At 45.1% G+C, this 16,222-nt stretch overlaps 1 protein-coding gene across 2 annotated transcripts in view; it reads right to left on the bottom strand.

Annotated features, from left to right (window-relative positions):
- Nucleotides 1-15,790, bottom strand: part of LOC106608211 (alpha-(1,6)-fucosyltransferase) — a 216,653-nt gene extending 200,863 nt beyond the window's left edge. The window contains exon 1 of one of the 2 annotated variants that reach the window (XM_082977040.1): nt 15,293-15,790. The gene's annotated coding sequence lies outside the window, so the exon portion shown is untranslated. The remainder of the gene's footprint in view (nt 1-15,292) is intronic. The other variant, XM_082977041.1, reaches the window with a different exon arrangement.
- Between the last annotated feature and the right edge of the window lie 432 nt (nt 15,791-16,222).

The raw sequence follows: 16,222 nt of genomic DNA, 5'->3' as shown, positions 1-16,222 counted from the left end.
GCCTATATCAAGGCAACATACATTGAGTCAAACACGGCATACACTCTAAAAGAGTTCTTCGGCTGTCCCCATAGGAGAACCCTTTTTGATTCCATGTAGACCCTCTGTGTAAAGGGTTTTACATGGAACTCAAAAGGGTTCTACCTGGAATCAAAAGGGGTTCTTCAAAGGGTTCTTCTATGGGTACAACTACATCATCCTTTTAGGTTCTAGATAGCACCTTTTTTTCTGTAATGTAATAGGCACTATGATGCTTGAAATGAACAAAGTATCTTGGTGTGCTAAGAACAAGGTACCAGTTTAGTTATGTTCTACAGAGGCAGTGCCCACCTGTTTTGAGCCCCACATTTTTAGCATTTTTAGCCTGTTTTGCATGATATTTTGGCATTAATACGTGTCACAACGTAAAAAAAATATATATATATATATATATATATATATATATATATATACACTGCTCAAAAAAATAAAGGGAACACTTAAACAACACAATGTAACTCCAAGTCAATCACACTTCTGTGAAATCAAACTGTCCACTTAGGAAGCAACACTGATTGTCAATAAATTTCACATGCTGGAGAACCACTCCTATAAAGGAGTGGTTCTGCAGGTGGGGACCACAGACCACTTCTCAGTTCCTATGCATCCTGGCTGATGTTTTGGTCACTTTTGAATGCTGGCGGTGCTTTCACTCTAGTGGTAGCATGAGACGGAGTCTACAACCCACACAAGTGGCTCAGGTAGTGCAGCTCATCCAGGATGGAACATCAATGCGAGCTGTGGAAAGAAGGTTTGCTGTGTCTGTCAGCGTAGTGTCCAGAGCATGGAGGCGCTACCAGGAGACAGGCCAGTACATCAGGAGACGTGGAGGAGGCCGTAGGAGGGCAACAACCCAGCAGCAGGACCACTACCTCCGCCTTTGTGCAAGGAGGAGCAGGAGAAGCACTGCCAGAGCCCTGCAAAATGACCTCAAGCAGGCCACAAATGTGCATGTGTCTGCTCAAACGGTCAGAAACAGACTCCATGAGGGTGGTATGAGGGCCCGACGCCCACAGGTGGGGGTTGTGCTTACAGCCCAACACCGTGCAGGACGTTTGGCATTTGCCAGAGAACACCAACATTGGCAAATTCGCCACTGGCGCCCTGTGCTCTTCACAGATGAAAGCAGGTTCACACTGAGCACGTGACAGACGTGACAGAGTCTGGAGACGTCGTGGAGAACGTTCTGCTGCCTGCAACATCCTCCAGCATGACTGGTTTGGCGGTGGGTCAGTCATGGTGTGGGGTGGTATTTCTTTGGGGGGCCGCACAGCCCTCCATGTGCTCGCCAGAGGTAGCCTGACTGCCATTAGGTACCGAGATGAGATCCTCAGACCCCTTGTGAGACCATATGCTGGTGCGGTTGGCCCTGGGTTCCTCCTAATGCAAGACAATGCTAGACCTCATGTGGCTGGAGTGTGTCAGCAGTTCCTGCAAGAGGAAGGCATTGATGCTATGGACTGGCCCGCCCGTTCCCCAGACCTGAATCCAATTGAGCACATCTGGGACATCATGTCTCGCTCCATCCACCAACGCCACGTTGCACCACAGACTGTCCAGGAGTTGGCGGATGCTTTAGTCCAGGTCTGGGAGGAGATCCCTCAGGAGACCATCCGCCACCTCATCAGGAGCATGCCCAGGCGTTGTAGGGAGGTCATACAGGCACGTGGACGCCACACACACTACTGAGCCTCATTTTGACTTGTTTTAAGGACATTACATCAAAGTTGGATCAGCCTGTAGTGTGGTTTTCCACTTTAATTTTGAGTGTGACTCCAAATCCAGACCTCCATGGGTTGATAAATTGGATTTCCATTGATTATTTTTGTGTGATTTTGTTGTCAGCACATTCAACTATGTAAAGAAAAAAGTATTTAATAAGATTATTTCTTTCATTCAGATCTAGGATGTGTTGTTTAAGTGTTCCCTTTATTCTTTTGAGCAGTATATATATCATTGACTTAATAAAGCCTGTTACAAACATGGTCTCTTTTTTGTTTTCTTGAGTAAGACAGCTCCAAAATGCAGGTGTTTCATCCTAGCTCAGTGCTTTCTGTGGTGGTGGGGCAAGCCAACAGAAAATATGGAGTGTTGATTGGCTCAGTGTTCTGTCACTCATGGGACACTATGTCACCGCCAAGTCTAAGGGTAGCCCTCGAAAATTCTAGCCCTTTGGGTGTTGCCATAGAGTTACATTAGAAGTGCCCATCCAAGAAGGCTCAAGGTCATTGTGTCACCTTCGTCGTAAGGATGGGACCAAAACGCAGCAGGAATGTGAATACTCATCTTCTTTATTACGAAGAAAACCAAAACAAACACTTAATCAAAAACAACGATGAAAAACAGTCCTGTAAGGCACACAGCTATACACAGAACAACTACCCACAAATCCCAATGAAAAAAACACCCCTATTAAATAGGACCTTCAATTAGAGGCAGTGAGGAACAGCTGCCTCCAATTGATGGTCAACCCAATAAACTAAGCATAGAAATAGAATAACTAGACACAGACATAGAAATAGACTAACATAGAACATTACCCCAAAAAGTACAAAACACACTAAACAAACACCCCCTGCCATGCCCTGACCAAACTACAATAACAAACAACCCCTTTTACTGGTCAGGATGTGACAGTACCCCCCCCCCCCCCCCAAAAGGTGCAGACCCCGGATGCACCTCAAACAAAAAACACAAAAATAAACCCCAAAACAAAAATAATCCCAAACTAAAAGGAGGGAAGGGAGGGTGGCCCCCGTCACTGACGGTTTTTGTGCTACACCCCCCTCCCCAATCTTCCTACTACGGAGGTGGCTCAGGCTCTGGCTTAGGTCCATAAACTAGCCTGCCCACCCCCCTTGAAAGCTCATGCCTGTATACCCCTACAGAAGTCTCTAGGCTAAGGCACGTCGCTGGAAACCTCGGGCTGGAAGGCGACTCTGGGAGCTCCGGACTGGAGGGCGACTCTGGGAGCTCCGGTTCCGGACTGTAGGGCGACTCTGGCTGCGCCGGAATGGCGGGCGACTCTGGCTGCGCCGGAATGGCGGGCGACTCTGGCTGCGCCGGAATGGCGGGCGACGTCGCCGGAAGCTCTAGACAGGGCACTGTCACCGGAAACTCTGGACGGGGAACTGTCGCCGGAAGCTCTGGACGGGACACTGTCGACAGAAGCTCTGGACTGGACAGGCGCACTACAGGCCTGGTGCGTGGGGCTGGCTTTGGAGGCGCCAGACTGGCAACACGCACCTCAAGGCCAGTGTGAGGAGCAGAAACAGGACATACTAGACTGGGCTGACGCACTACAGGCCTGGTGCGTGGGGCTGGCTTTGGAGGCGCCAGACTAAGGACACGCACCTCAAGGCTAGTGCGAGGAGCAGGAACAGGACGTACTGGACTGGGCAGGCGCACTACAGGCCTGGTGCGTGGGGCTGGCTTTGGAGGCGCCAGACTAGTAACGCGCACCACAAGGCTAGTGCGAGAAGCAGGAACTGGATACACAGGATCTTGAACACGCACTGGAGGTCTGGAGCACACAACCCCTTCTAGCTGAGTGCTCAATATAGCACGGCACCTGTGGGGGGCTGGTATCACCTGTACCGGACTGTGCGTGCGGATGGGCGAGACCGTGCGCACTTCCGCATAGCACGGTGCTCTCTTGATCCGTCGCTCCCCGTAATAAGCACAGGAAGTTGGCTCAGGTCTATGACCTGACTTAGCCATACTACCCGTGTGCCCCCCCCAATTTTTTGGGGGGGGCTACCTCTCGAGCTTCCTTGCCAGCCGTGTTCCCTCATAACACTCTCTCCAATCTCCTGCTGCCTCCACTCTCCTGGCTGCCTCCACCTGTTCCCATGGGAGGCCATCCCTTCCAGCCTGGATCTCCTCCCATGTGTAGGATCCCTTTCCGTCCAATATCTCCTCCCATGTCCACAACTCCAAGCTCCTCTGCTGCTCCTTCCTCCGCTGTTTGGTCCATTGGTGGTGGGTAGTTCTGTCACCTTCGTCGTAAGGATGGGACCAAAACGCAGCGGGAATGTGAATACTCATCTTCTTTATTTAGAAGAAAAACAAAATAAACACTTAATCAAAAACAACGACGAAAAACAGTCCTGTAAGGCACACAGCTACACACGGAACAACTACCCACAAATCCCAATGAAAAAACACCCCTATTAAATAGGACCTTCAATTAGAGGCAACGAGGAACAGCTGCCTCCAATTGAAGGTCAACCCAATAAACTAAGCATAGAAATAGAATAACTAGACACAGACATAGAAATAGACTAACATAGAACATTACCCCAAAAAAACGAAACACACTAAACAAACACCCCCTGCCACGCCCTGACCAAACTACAATAACAAACAACCCCTTTTACTGGTCAGGACGTGACACATTGGCCACAGATAAAATGACATCAAATCATGTTATATGTACAGTTGCTTTGATTGGAAAGATCATGTCAACATCATACTTTCAAAATCTTAGCTATCAGTCATCATCTTGAATCAAGTCAACAATCTACTGGCAAATCATTTTTAATCCTTGTCATATGAAGTGAAATAATGAAGAGAAATTACAGATAAAATGTATCGGTGCTCATCAGCCATTGGACATAAACATTGCACAAGTTGGAAATCGCAAATTCAACAATGAGTGGTTTGGAAGGAATCAGTGACAGTGGCTGTGTTGTCCCAAATCTGGGATTCAGGAGCTCTTTTCCAAGTTTAAAATGATAAACATTCAACATTGGCCATGCTGTCAATGAAGCATGATTTGTGCTGAGCTCAAAACAACTGTTAAGTCGGAATTGTAAAAACTTGACTTCAGTGAGTTCAAGACAACTGGGAAGTCGGGAATAAACGAGCTCCGACTGGGAAAATACATTTTGAACAGTCATCCAACTCGGAATTGCAAATTGAAGATCAATGACGTCGTCATGATTTGACCTTGTTTTTTTTCCGAGTTCCCAGTTGTTTTGAAAGCACCATAAATCCAGAGAATGCCAGACTTTGATGACAAAATTTGCCCACGAAGGACCGCCGCACCACCTTCCTGTTCAAGGGAGCACAGCACAACAAGGTGAGTCCAAAAATGTATTGTATGTATGTAATATGCCAGGGAGATAATGTGTACTGTACCTAAGAATGTGTCATGACGTTGGCCTCTTTTGGTACAATTTTGTGATACTCAGAAGAGACAATATAGCCATATTACCATAAAACTGTTTATATAATAGACTCAGTTTAAGACTTGAATCATATGGGTGTATGGAATGTATTAATAAGGATAAAGCTTTTGTAAGACATTGAGATGCTATGTACTGATGTAATGTGATAGAATTGTATTTCTGTAACCAAATCTAACTCAGTCATAGGCACGCCCCAGGGACATATACAGGACCAGGCGTCATTTGACCAGCCTGTTCGATGGGCACTATAAAACACTCCCTGATTTACATTTCCTCAGACCAGGCCTACACTCTATGGCCAGAGGTTTGACCATCCAAGTACTCTACTGAAAGTGAACCATACCACGTGGTTAACTTTTAGACTATTGATACCGACAGAATAAGAACAAGTCTTTGATATTAATTATTAGTCTGCAGCTAAGTAAATTATATCATCGAACGCGAAGACCAACGAAACCACCATTCTATGACGACATTAATGAATGTCGCTCTGAAAGATCCATTCTAACCGAGAGAGAGAGAGAGAGAGAGAGAGAGAGAGAGAGAACGCGGACAAAACTCTCCAACAGAACCGAACTCTCCAACAAAGAACGACGACACACTGAGCGTAAATATATATTGATTGCAATTGTTCCCGAATGAGTGAGCCTTCAATTGTCAATTGTAATATTAATGAACTCTGTGTAAACTTCTCAGCTGACCATTTATGACCCATTGTTCAACAGGCCGACCAGCCTGTTTAGCCCACAAGGGCACATTCCGATACCAATCCTTTGTGACAATAATTACTGTTTGTATGTTTTTCTGTTAATTACTTAGTGTAGTAAATAAATGATTTTAAGACAATTGATGTATGGATGATTTTAGTAAAGACTGGGTTCGTGCAGATACAACAATTTACGACGTTTTGGAATGAGACTGGACTAGAGGTAAATACACCATTTAAACTTAAGAAGATAATCGACCTATACTATAATAGAATATAATATTATAGTACAGGAAAGTTATATTAGGAAAATTATAGCTTTGTAATCTGAATATTCTCCTTGGTGCCCCGACCTCCTAGTTAATTACAATTAAACGATTAATCAGTTTAATCGCGTGATAATAATTACAGGGAGCTAATTGATAAACATATCTTCAGTTTAATGGTACCCCCAAAGACACGACAAATGTAATACTAAGTGTATGTTATGTAGTAAGATGTTAGTAGACCATGTGCCTCACCCTAATAATTTGGTCTATTTACCCCTCTTAATTTTGCCTACTGTTCTGACTTGGTGGTGCACATGTAGCCTATAACCTGTTTTAGAGAAATGTAATCATTGAATATTGTAAAAGCTTTCATTGTCTGCTTATATGCCCCATTTATTTATCCTACGGTTCTGAATTGGTGTACAGGGAGAACACTTTAAGAACGGCCCATTCTGAATTCTGTCCCTGTACATTTCAAAAGTGCTGAACAAATAGTTATATTGACTACATCTGTCCTAGTTCGCTCATTAATGTCTTAATCAAAATTACAGATTGCCTCTTATCCACTTGTCGTACCCTTATGCCATAGTTTGCACATCTCAATTGTCAGTAGAAATCACATTTGTTTAAGCAAGTAAGCCATATCAGCTATGTTTCTTTAAAAGGCAGTAAATGAGGCTGAATGAACTTTTTCGATGCCAGACAAGGCTTTGCTGATAGCCAGGTGTAACAGTGGTAAGATGTTGGGACAGCTGTTGGGACAGCTTTATGTAGGCCGTTTGTCACCGTTATAGTGCAATTAAATGTATTGTTTAGTGTTGTGTTGTGGCTTTGCTAGCATGTATCACACTTTTTTTTTTTGCCCCACCAAGATTTACATGCTAAAATCGCCACTGTACAGAGGACAGGCAGGCTTGGAGACAGGCTTGGCAACAAACGGAGGAAACAATCTAACTGATGTTTGAACTAGAAATCTACTTGGCTGATGCATGGTGGCTCAGAAAGCAATGTAATGCACAGGGACAAAACTAACTGTTAAGAAAAAAACAACTGTGAGCCTCAAAGATCATCGTTCCTGGTCATTTGATCCAGATTGTGTGACTGTGGACTGTTGAAAGCCCATCTACCCTCATGCCACCCCGTCTACTCTCAAGCCACCCCATCTACCCTCATACTACCAAATCTAACCTCATGCCACCCCATATAACCTCATGCCACCCCATCTAACCTCATGCCACTCGAACTAACCTCATGCCACCCCATCTAACCTCATGCCACCTGAACTAACCTCATGCCACCCCATCTAACCTCATGCCACCAAATCTAACCTCATGCCACCAAATCTAACCTCATGCCACCAAATCTCACCTCATGCTACCCCATCTAACCTCATGCCACCCCATCTAACCTCATGCCACCAAATCTAACCTCATGCCACCAAATCTAACCTCATGCTGCCAAATCTAACCCGCATGCCACCCCATCTACCCTCATGCCACCCCATCTACCCTCATGCCACCCCATCTACCCTCATGCCACCCCATCTAACCTCATGCCACCCCATCTAATCTCATGCCACCCCATCTAACCTCAGTGATTAGTCTCAAAATGAAAATAGACAGACAGTGGAATGAAGCTATGGATGAGAGGATTAAGGTCTGAATTACAAACCGAGGAGAGCGAGAGCGAGAGAGGAGAGAGTTTACATTCCATAAAAATAGGTTTGTTTTTACAAAATTATATAGATAGAAAAAAAGTATATAATTGATAATGGTGTTATTAAACACTTTATTAAAACATGTATTAGACTACACTCATTTTACAACTTCATCAGTAGGCCTGTAAATCCAAAAGCCAATGTTTATCCTGGCTGCGGAGAACAAATGTGAGCCATTGTCTAACGAAGCCCAATAATAGACCTATCTCAAGACTGGCCTCAATGTGGTGCTACTGCCTGCGTGCCAGGGATAACGGACTGATAATAATGATGGTATCTGTTACCACAATATATGTCTGTTTACTTATTCAGTGAGGGATTAAGGCTATTTACCCAATCAATTTGCTTCCATTTGCGAAGATTCACTGTATTAGATAAGCATTAATGATGCATTAGACTAGTTGTCCAAAGGGCAGAGGCATCGAGTTTCGCTGTCCTCTCCACAGAGGGACCATTTCATCGTCTTAACTGCCTAGTGTTGCTACAAAGCTTATTGTTCGAAATAGTCAAGCTAACAAATGGTTTAGGTAGGCCTATATGGTTGAGTAACTGATATAAAGGTATGGGCAGCATCCCTTTTAATTGCTTTAGTAACTGTTATAAAATTCACATTTGTGCCTAGATTGAAATAGATTGAAATTTTGTGTGAAGTCTAGGAAAATAATGTATGTTCCCTAGCAATGAAATAAATAATGTAGACTGCAGCTGTTGGGGCTACAGGTTAGCAATGAACCCCGAGACGGGATTGCTAACAAGGCTGGAAATTCAAAACATCAAAAATCTAATAATTTCAATTTCTCAAACAATCAACTATTTTACACAATTTAAAAGATAAACATCTCCTTAATCTAACCACATTGTTCGATTTTCAAAGAGGCTTTACGGCAAAAGCATAAAGTTAGATTATGTTAGGACAGTACATAGCCACAAAAGTACAAACATCCAGTTTCAATTCAAGGTCAGGCGTCACCAAAAGCAGAAACCAGCAAAAATTATGCACCAACCTTTGACAATCTCCATCAGATGACACCCCTAGGACATTATGTTATACAATACATGCATTTTTTGTTCCATCAAGTTCATATTTATATCCAAAAACAGCATTTTACAGTAGCGTGAAATTCAGATTTTTTTCTCCTCTGAAATGCTTCCGGTGAACATAACAAAATTACTATTCGAAAACATTGGTAAATTATAATATTGTCATTCAAAGAATAATATATTATCATCTCGTAATTGCTACCGAATGGCCAGATCTCAAAATAACTTTACTGGGAAATCACATTTTGCAATAAACGGGGTGCTATGCTAAGAACAATAAGCTATGCTATACAGTTAGCATCATCTAATATCGATAATAACATTGTAAATATCCCCTTACCTTTGATTATCTCCATCAGAAGGCACTGCCAGGAATCCCAGGTCCAGAACAAATGTGGTTTCTTTTGACAAAGTTCATAATTTATGTCCAAATAACACCAAGTAGTTAGCGTTCATTATGCTCCCACAAAACGTGGTGGGGGGGGGGTGTAAAATCACGCCGAAAAGCTAAAAAACCTAGTAAATAATCTATTTACGTTCGTTCAAACATGTCAAACGTTGTTTAGCATTCATCTTTTGGTCCATTTTTAACGTTAAACATCAGTAATATTTTCACACAACCTATCCTATGTCTAGATAAACAATTATGACAAACTCACGCTTCTCAGATTTATGCGCAGGCGCAAAAAAATGAAGTGACGACATGTCAACTTCCCTGCATTCTAATTTGCTCTCTGTTTATCATAGACGCTTCAAACAACTTTATAAAGATCGTTGACATCTAGTGGAAGCCGTAGGAGTTGCGAAATGAATCCTTTCTCACTATGGTATCTATAAAACAATGACACTAAATAGTACAGTCACAAAATTCAAATTTTTTTTTGATCTATTTTTCACAGGTTTTTGCCTGCAATATGAGTTTTGTTATACTTACAGACACCATTCAAACTGTTTTAGAAAATTCAGAGTGTTTTCTATCCGAATGTGTTAATAATATGCATGTCCTAGCTTCTGAGTTGGTGTAAAATTTCTCAATACTGCCCCCTAGCCCCAACAGGATAAAGACCCTTCCTAGTCAGTTGGCTTCATGATGGGATGTGTAGGCTATAGCCTCAGAGACCCTTCCCAGTTGGCTTCATGATGGGATGTGTAGGCTATAGCCCTAGAGATCCTTCCCAGTTGACTTCATGATGGGATGTGTAGGCTATAGCCCTAGAGATCCTTCCCAGTTGGCTTCATGATGGGATGTGTATAGCCCCCGAGACCCTTCCCAGTTGGCTTCATGATGGGATGTGTAGGCTATAGCCTCAGAGACCCTTCCCAGTTGGCTTCATGATGGGATGTGTAGGCTATAGCCCCAGAGATCCTTCCCAGTTGGCTTCATGATGGGATGTGTAGGCTATAGCCCCAGAGACCCTTCCCAGTTGACTTCATGATGGGATGTGTAGGCTATAGCCTCAGAGATCCTTCCCAGTGGACTTCATGATGGGATGTGTAGGCTATAGCCTCAGAGATCCTTCCCAGTGGACTTCATGATGGGATGTGTAGGCTATAGCCTCAGAGATCCTTCCCAGTTGACTTCATGATGGGATGTGTAGGCTATAGCCTCAGAGACCCTTCCCAGTTGACTTCATGATGGGATGTGTAGGCTATAGCCCCAGAGATCCTTCCCAGTTGACTTCATGATGGGATGTGTAGGCTATAGCCTCAGAGATCCTTCCCAGTTGGCTTCATGATGGGATGTGTAGGCTATAGCCCCAGAGATCCTTCCCAGTTGGCTTCATGATGGGATGTGTAGGCTATAGCCCCAGAGATCCTTCCCAGTTGACTTCATGATGGGATGTGTAGGCTATAGCCTCAGAGATCCTTCCCAGTTGACTTCATGATGGGATGTGTAGGCTATAGCCTCAGAGATCCTTCCCAGTTGGCTTCATGATGGGATGTGTAGGCTATAGCCCCAGAGATCCTTCCCAGTTGGCTTCATGATGGGATGTGTATAGCCCCCGAGATCCTTCCCAGTTGACTTCATGATGGGATGTGTAGGCTATAGCCTCAGAGATCCTTCCCAGTTGACTTCATGATGGGATGTGTATAGCCCCAGAGACCCTTCCCAGTTGGCTTCATGATGGGATGTGTAGGCTATAGCCTCAGAGATCCTTCCCAGTTGGCTTCATGATGGGATGTGTAGGCTATAGCCTCAGAGATCCTTCCCAGTTGACTTCATGATGGGATGTGTATAGCCCCAGAGACCCTTCCCAGTTGGCTTCATGATGGGATGTGTATAGCCCCAGAGACCCTTCCCAGTTGGCTTCATGATGGGATGTGTAGGCTATAGCCTCAGAGATCCTTCCCAGTTGGCTTCATGATGGGATGTGTAGGCTATAGCCTCAGAGATCCTTCCCAGTTGGCTTCATGATGGGATGTGTAGGCTATAGCCTCAGAGATCCTTCCCAGTTGACTTCATGATGGGATGTGTAGGCTATAGCCCCAGAGACCCTTCCCAGTTGACTTCATGATGGGATGTGTAGGCTATAGCCCCAGAGATCCTTCCCAGTTGGCTTCATGATGGGATGTGTAGGCTATAGCCCCAGAGACCCTTCCCAGTTGACTTCATGATGGGATGTGTATAGCCCCAGAGACCCTTCCCAGTTGGCTTCATGATGGGATGTGTAGGCTATAGCCTCAGAGATCCTTCCCAGTTGGCTTCATGATGGGATGTGTAGGCTATAGCCTCAGAGATCCTTCCCAGTTGACTTCATGATGGGATGTGTAGGCTATAGCCTCAGAGATCCTTCCCAGTTGGCTTCATGATGGGATGTGTATAGCCTCAGAGACCCTTCCCAGTTGGCTTCATGATGGGATGTGTAGGCTATAGCCTCAGACATCCTTCCCAGTTGGCTTCATGATGGGATGTGTAGGCTATAGCCCCAGAGATCCTTCCCAGTTGACTTCATGATGGGATGTGTATAGCCCCAGAGACCCTTCCCAGTTGGCTTCATGATGGGATGTGTAGGCTATAGCCTCAGAGATCCTTCCCAGTTGGCTTCATGATGGGATGTGTAGGCTATAGCCCCAGAGATCCTTCCCAGTTGACTTCATGATGGGATGTGTATAGCCCCAGAGACCCTTCCCAGTTGACTTCATGATGGGATGTGTATAGCCCCAGAGACCCTTCCCAGTTGGCTTCATGATGGGATGTGTAGGCTATAGCCTCAGAGATCCTTCCCAGTTGGCTTCATGATGGGATGTGTAGGCTATAGCCCCAGAGATCCTTCCCAGTTGACTTCATGATGGGATGTGTATAGCCCCAGAGACCCTTCCCAGTTGACTTCATGATGGGATGTGTATAGCCTCAGAGACCCTTCCCAGTTGGCTTCATGATGGGATGTGTATAGCCTCAGAGACCCTTCCCAGTTGGCTTCATGATGGGATGTGTAGGCTATAGCCTCAGAGATCCTTCCCAGTTGGCTTCATGATGGGATGTGTATAGCCCCAGAGACCCTTCCCAGTTGGCTTCATTTACATTTACATTTAAGTCATTTAGCAGACGCTCTTATCCAGAGCGACTTACAAATTGGTGCATTCACCTTATGATATCCAGTGGAACAACCACTTTACAATAGTGCATCTAAATCTTTTAAGGGGGGGGGGGGGTTAGAAGGATTACTTTATCCTATCCTAGGTATTCCTTAAAGAGGTGGGGTTTCAGGTGTCTCCGGAAGGTGGTGATTGACTCCGCTGTCCTGGCGTCGTGAGGGAGCTTGTTCCACCATTGGGGTGCCAGAGCAGCGAACAGTTTTGACTGGGCTGAGCGGGAACTGTGCTTCCTCAGAGGTAGGGGGGCCAGCAGGCCAGAGGTGGATGAACGCAGTGCCCTTGTTTGGGTGTAGGGCCTGATCAGAGCCTGAAGGTATGGAGGTGCCGTTCCCTTCACAGCTCCGTAGGCAATCACCATGGTCTTGTAGCGGATGCGAGCATCAACTGGAAGCCAGTGGAGAGAGCGGAGGAGCGGGGTGACGTGAGAGAACTTGGGAAGGTTGAACACCAGACGGGCTGCGGCGTTCTGGATGAGTTGTAGGGGTTTAATGGCACAGGCAGGGAGCCCAGCCAACAGCGAGTTGCAGTAATCTAGACGGGAGATGACAAGTGCCTGGATTAGGACCTGCGCCGCTTCCTGTGTGAGGCAGGGTCGTACTCTGCGAATGTTGTAGAGCATGAACCTACAGGATCGGGTCACCGCCTTGATGTTAGTGGAGAACGACAGGGTGTTGTCCAGGATCACGCCAAGGTTCTTAGCACTCTGGGAGGAGGACACAGGCTTCATGATGGGATGTGTATAGCACCAAGGCCACTACTTGAGTGACCTGCTACATAATGAATGATACAATGTAACAGAATAGTGTGCTCCAACCCTACTCTTTAGTTCATGCCAACTGAGATCGATCAATAGACTACTGAATTATGATCTCGCCTGTGAATGCATCCGTAACCACAAAACGAACCCAATCTCAAACTCAAGTTGACAAAACAACAGCAACATGAAATCTAAACCATGTGCATGTTCAGAGAGAATGTGAGTATATAAAAGGCTGGATCTGGATGGGAATTAAAGTGAGTCAGAATCCCTTGTGCAGCTCAAGGCTCTCAGTCTTTCTAGGGCTGTGTTGCGGTGTCTTGAATGATCACACAATATGAAGTATGGGCCGCTCGTCATTCTCGTGCAGATCCAAGCTTCTCAGTGAGCAAAACTGGTTGAAAGAGGTATTTTCAACATCTTGTGCTCATAGGGATGGCTGGGTTGAAGAATCACCTTTTCCAGCCTGGTCTCATAGACCAGACGTCAAATTAGTATGATACGTTCCATTTGGCATGAGTACATAAGACAGAGGGTTACTTAAGGCAAAAAAAGTAAATAAGAGTGGTTGGTTGGGGTGGATGGGTAGGCATAAAATGCGAACGTCTAGTAACTTAAAGGTTGTGTGTTCTAATTTCATCACGGACAACTATAGCATTTGAGGTCATTTGCAACTTTTCTACTACTTTTGATCTACTTTGAACCTTCTTAGCATGTTAGCTAACCCTTCCCCTAACTCTAACCCTAACCTTAAACATGTTAGCTAACCCTTCCCCTAACTCTAACCCTAACCTTAACCCTTGAACCTATAACACCTAACCTTAACCCTAATGCCTAGCCTAGCTAAAATTAGCTAGCTAGTTAACGTTAGTGTTAGTCACCTAGCCAACGTTAGCCACAACAAATTTGAAATCGTAACATATCATATGTTTGTAAATTTGTATTTAGCAAAATTTGTAATTCATAATGTATCACAAGAAATGGATCATGGACATTCACAAATTAATATATACCATACTAAATGCTATGCCTCGGGTTTATGTACAGAGTAATACGAAATGCTCTGAGACCAGGTTGACTCTACCCTTGGCACCTTAGGCTACCCTAACCACTGTCTGTCATCAACCGATAACCCGACGAACCCGTGCCCTGTCTGTCTAGTTGTGCGTGGCGCGTGCACGGAAGATGTGCGTCCAATGTAATTTCTGATGTTTATTAGGGTAAATATTATGATTGCACTACGGCATTAGCAGCATTCACTCCTCCTACAACAGGCTTTGTCCATTCAGTATAATATCACCCTCATATAAATATTACCATGTCATGTATCAATAACATTTCTTTCACGTTTTCAGGGGTGAGGTCAGAAGCCGATGTGAGAGCACTTAACTTTGTATTTACGCCTCTAAACCAGTGTGTTCATCGGTGTGAAGCTCAGAGTTTCCCTGACATCACACTAGTGCAAACATCTGCAGCGTATGAGCAACAACACATCAGCATCAGGTCGCCGAACGTTACAATTCTCACATCTGAAATGTCTCACAATTTATTATGTGCATGTCAGATATAGGCTACCATGCTACCCTGCCCCGTTAATCAATTCAATGGATACTTTCCACGATACATTGTACGATACATTGTAGACTAAAGTGGATTTCTGCTTTAGACATGCACTCTCTTTCGTGCACCTTGCATGCTACGTTTTTGAACAGAGATCGTATGGAAACAACTGTTTTCTTAAGCTACTCCGAGCAGGACCTAACACAGCACACCCGGCCAGAACGGTGTTATTAAAGGGACCAGTCATTCCAACCATGACCGCTATTCTGTCACCATGAACTCAACAGCAGACGCGACGCAGTCAACAGGCCAGGCAAGGATGGACTGGAATAATATGGACCGAGCCCAGAGCTCACCTCACTACGTTTTCACCATGCACGGAGACCGCCAGCCCAGAAGAGAAAAATCACGTACCTTCACTTGACACACCAGGCTTCCGCGGGATGCGAGCGATGGGGCCTGACGAAGTTGCAGTCTGACGCAGCGGCAATGTTTTGGTCCAAAATCGGGTGGAAAAGGCTGCGGCGGAAACAGGACCTGGAGAAGGCTGAGGTCGGAATAGTCACTGCTGCATGTGGCTCCGTCGGAGGAGACTCGAATTGACTATAAACTGCAGTGCGCATGTATGCCCGTGTCAGTTTGCTGTTCTGGAGCCGCACTGATAGTTAGCCCTGTGGCACCGATTATTGGGTTTATGTCCCCTCCGCGGCTACTCGCCCGCAGTTTGACATTCTGCTACCTTGTACCATTGCATCAGCGTCGGGGAGAGAGAGAGGTATGGCTGTCACCTAGCCTATATAAGCACTCCGAGAGCGAGGAAGCGGCCATGGCACTTTTGGTCACGGTGCACTAAACGCATGGGCTCTTCCGCGGCATGGCAGGCCGTAATGTCAATTTGCCCACTTTAATTTTTTGACATTGCACATGACATCGTTTTAAGTGCCAAACATGTATGTGGTGTAAAATTAAAGAGCACTGGCAAGAGCTAATCCATTTACAGTCCCCGCTACCAGGCTGGCCAGGGTCAATGCAATTAATTATTCCTTCACACAGCTATAAAGCACGTCCATAAAACGTGGACATATTCATACTCCGCCATGTCCTTGCATGGGCAGTGGCCTAGTCACTGTCTACCCTCTCATCTCCATCTCAGTTCCTAGAGTGGGGTCAGCTCAATCAATTACGTTTTATTGATATGGGCAATCTAATCAGATATGTGCGCCGAATCAGCAAATGTCAGTAACGCTATAATGCATGATTGTTTAAGATAATTAAAAGCATTGGGGAACATGCAAAACTGATCCAAGATCAGCCTCTAGGGGCAATTTCACCCTACTCCACTCC

This window comes from Salmo salar, chromosome 06, assembly GCF_965601325.2.
Source record: "Salmo salar chromosome 06, fSalSal1, whole genome shotgun sequence".
NCBI classification, from domain to species: Eukaryota; Metazoa; Chordata; class Actinopteri; order Salmoniformes; family Salmonidae; genus Salmo; species Salmo salar.
The sequence above is the reverse complement of the archived record's forward strand: the minus strand, read 5'-3'. Positions and strand labels throughout refer to the sequence as shown.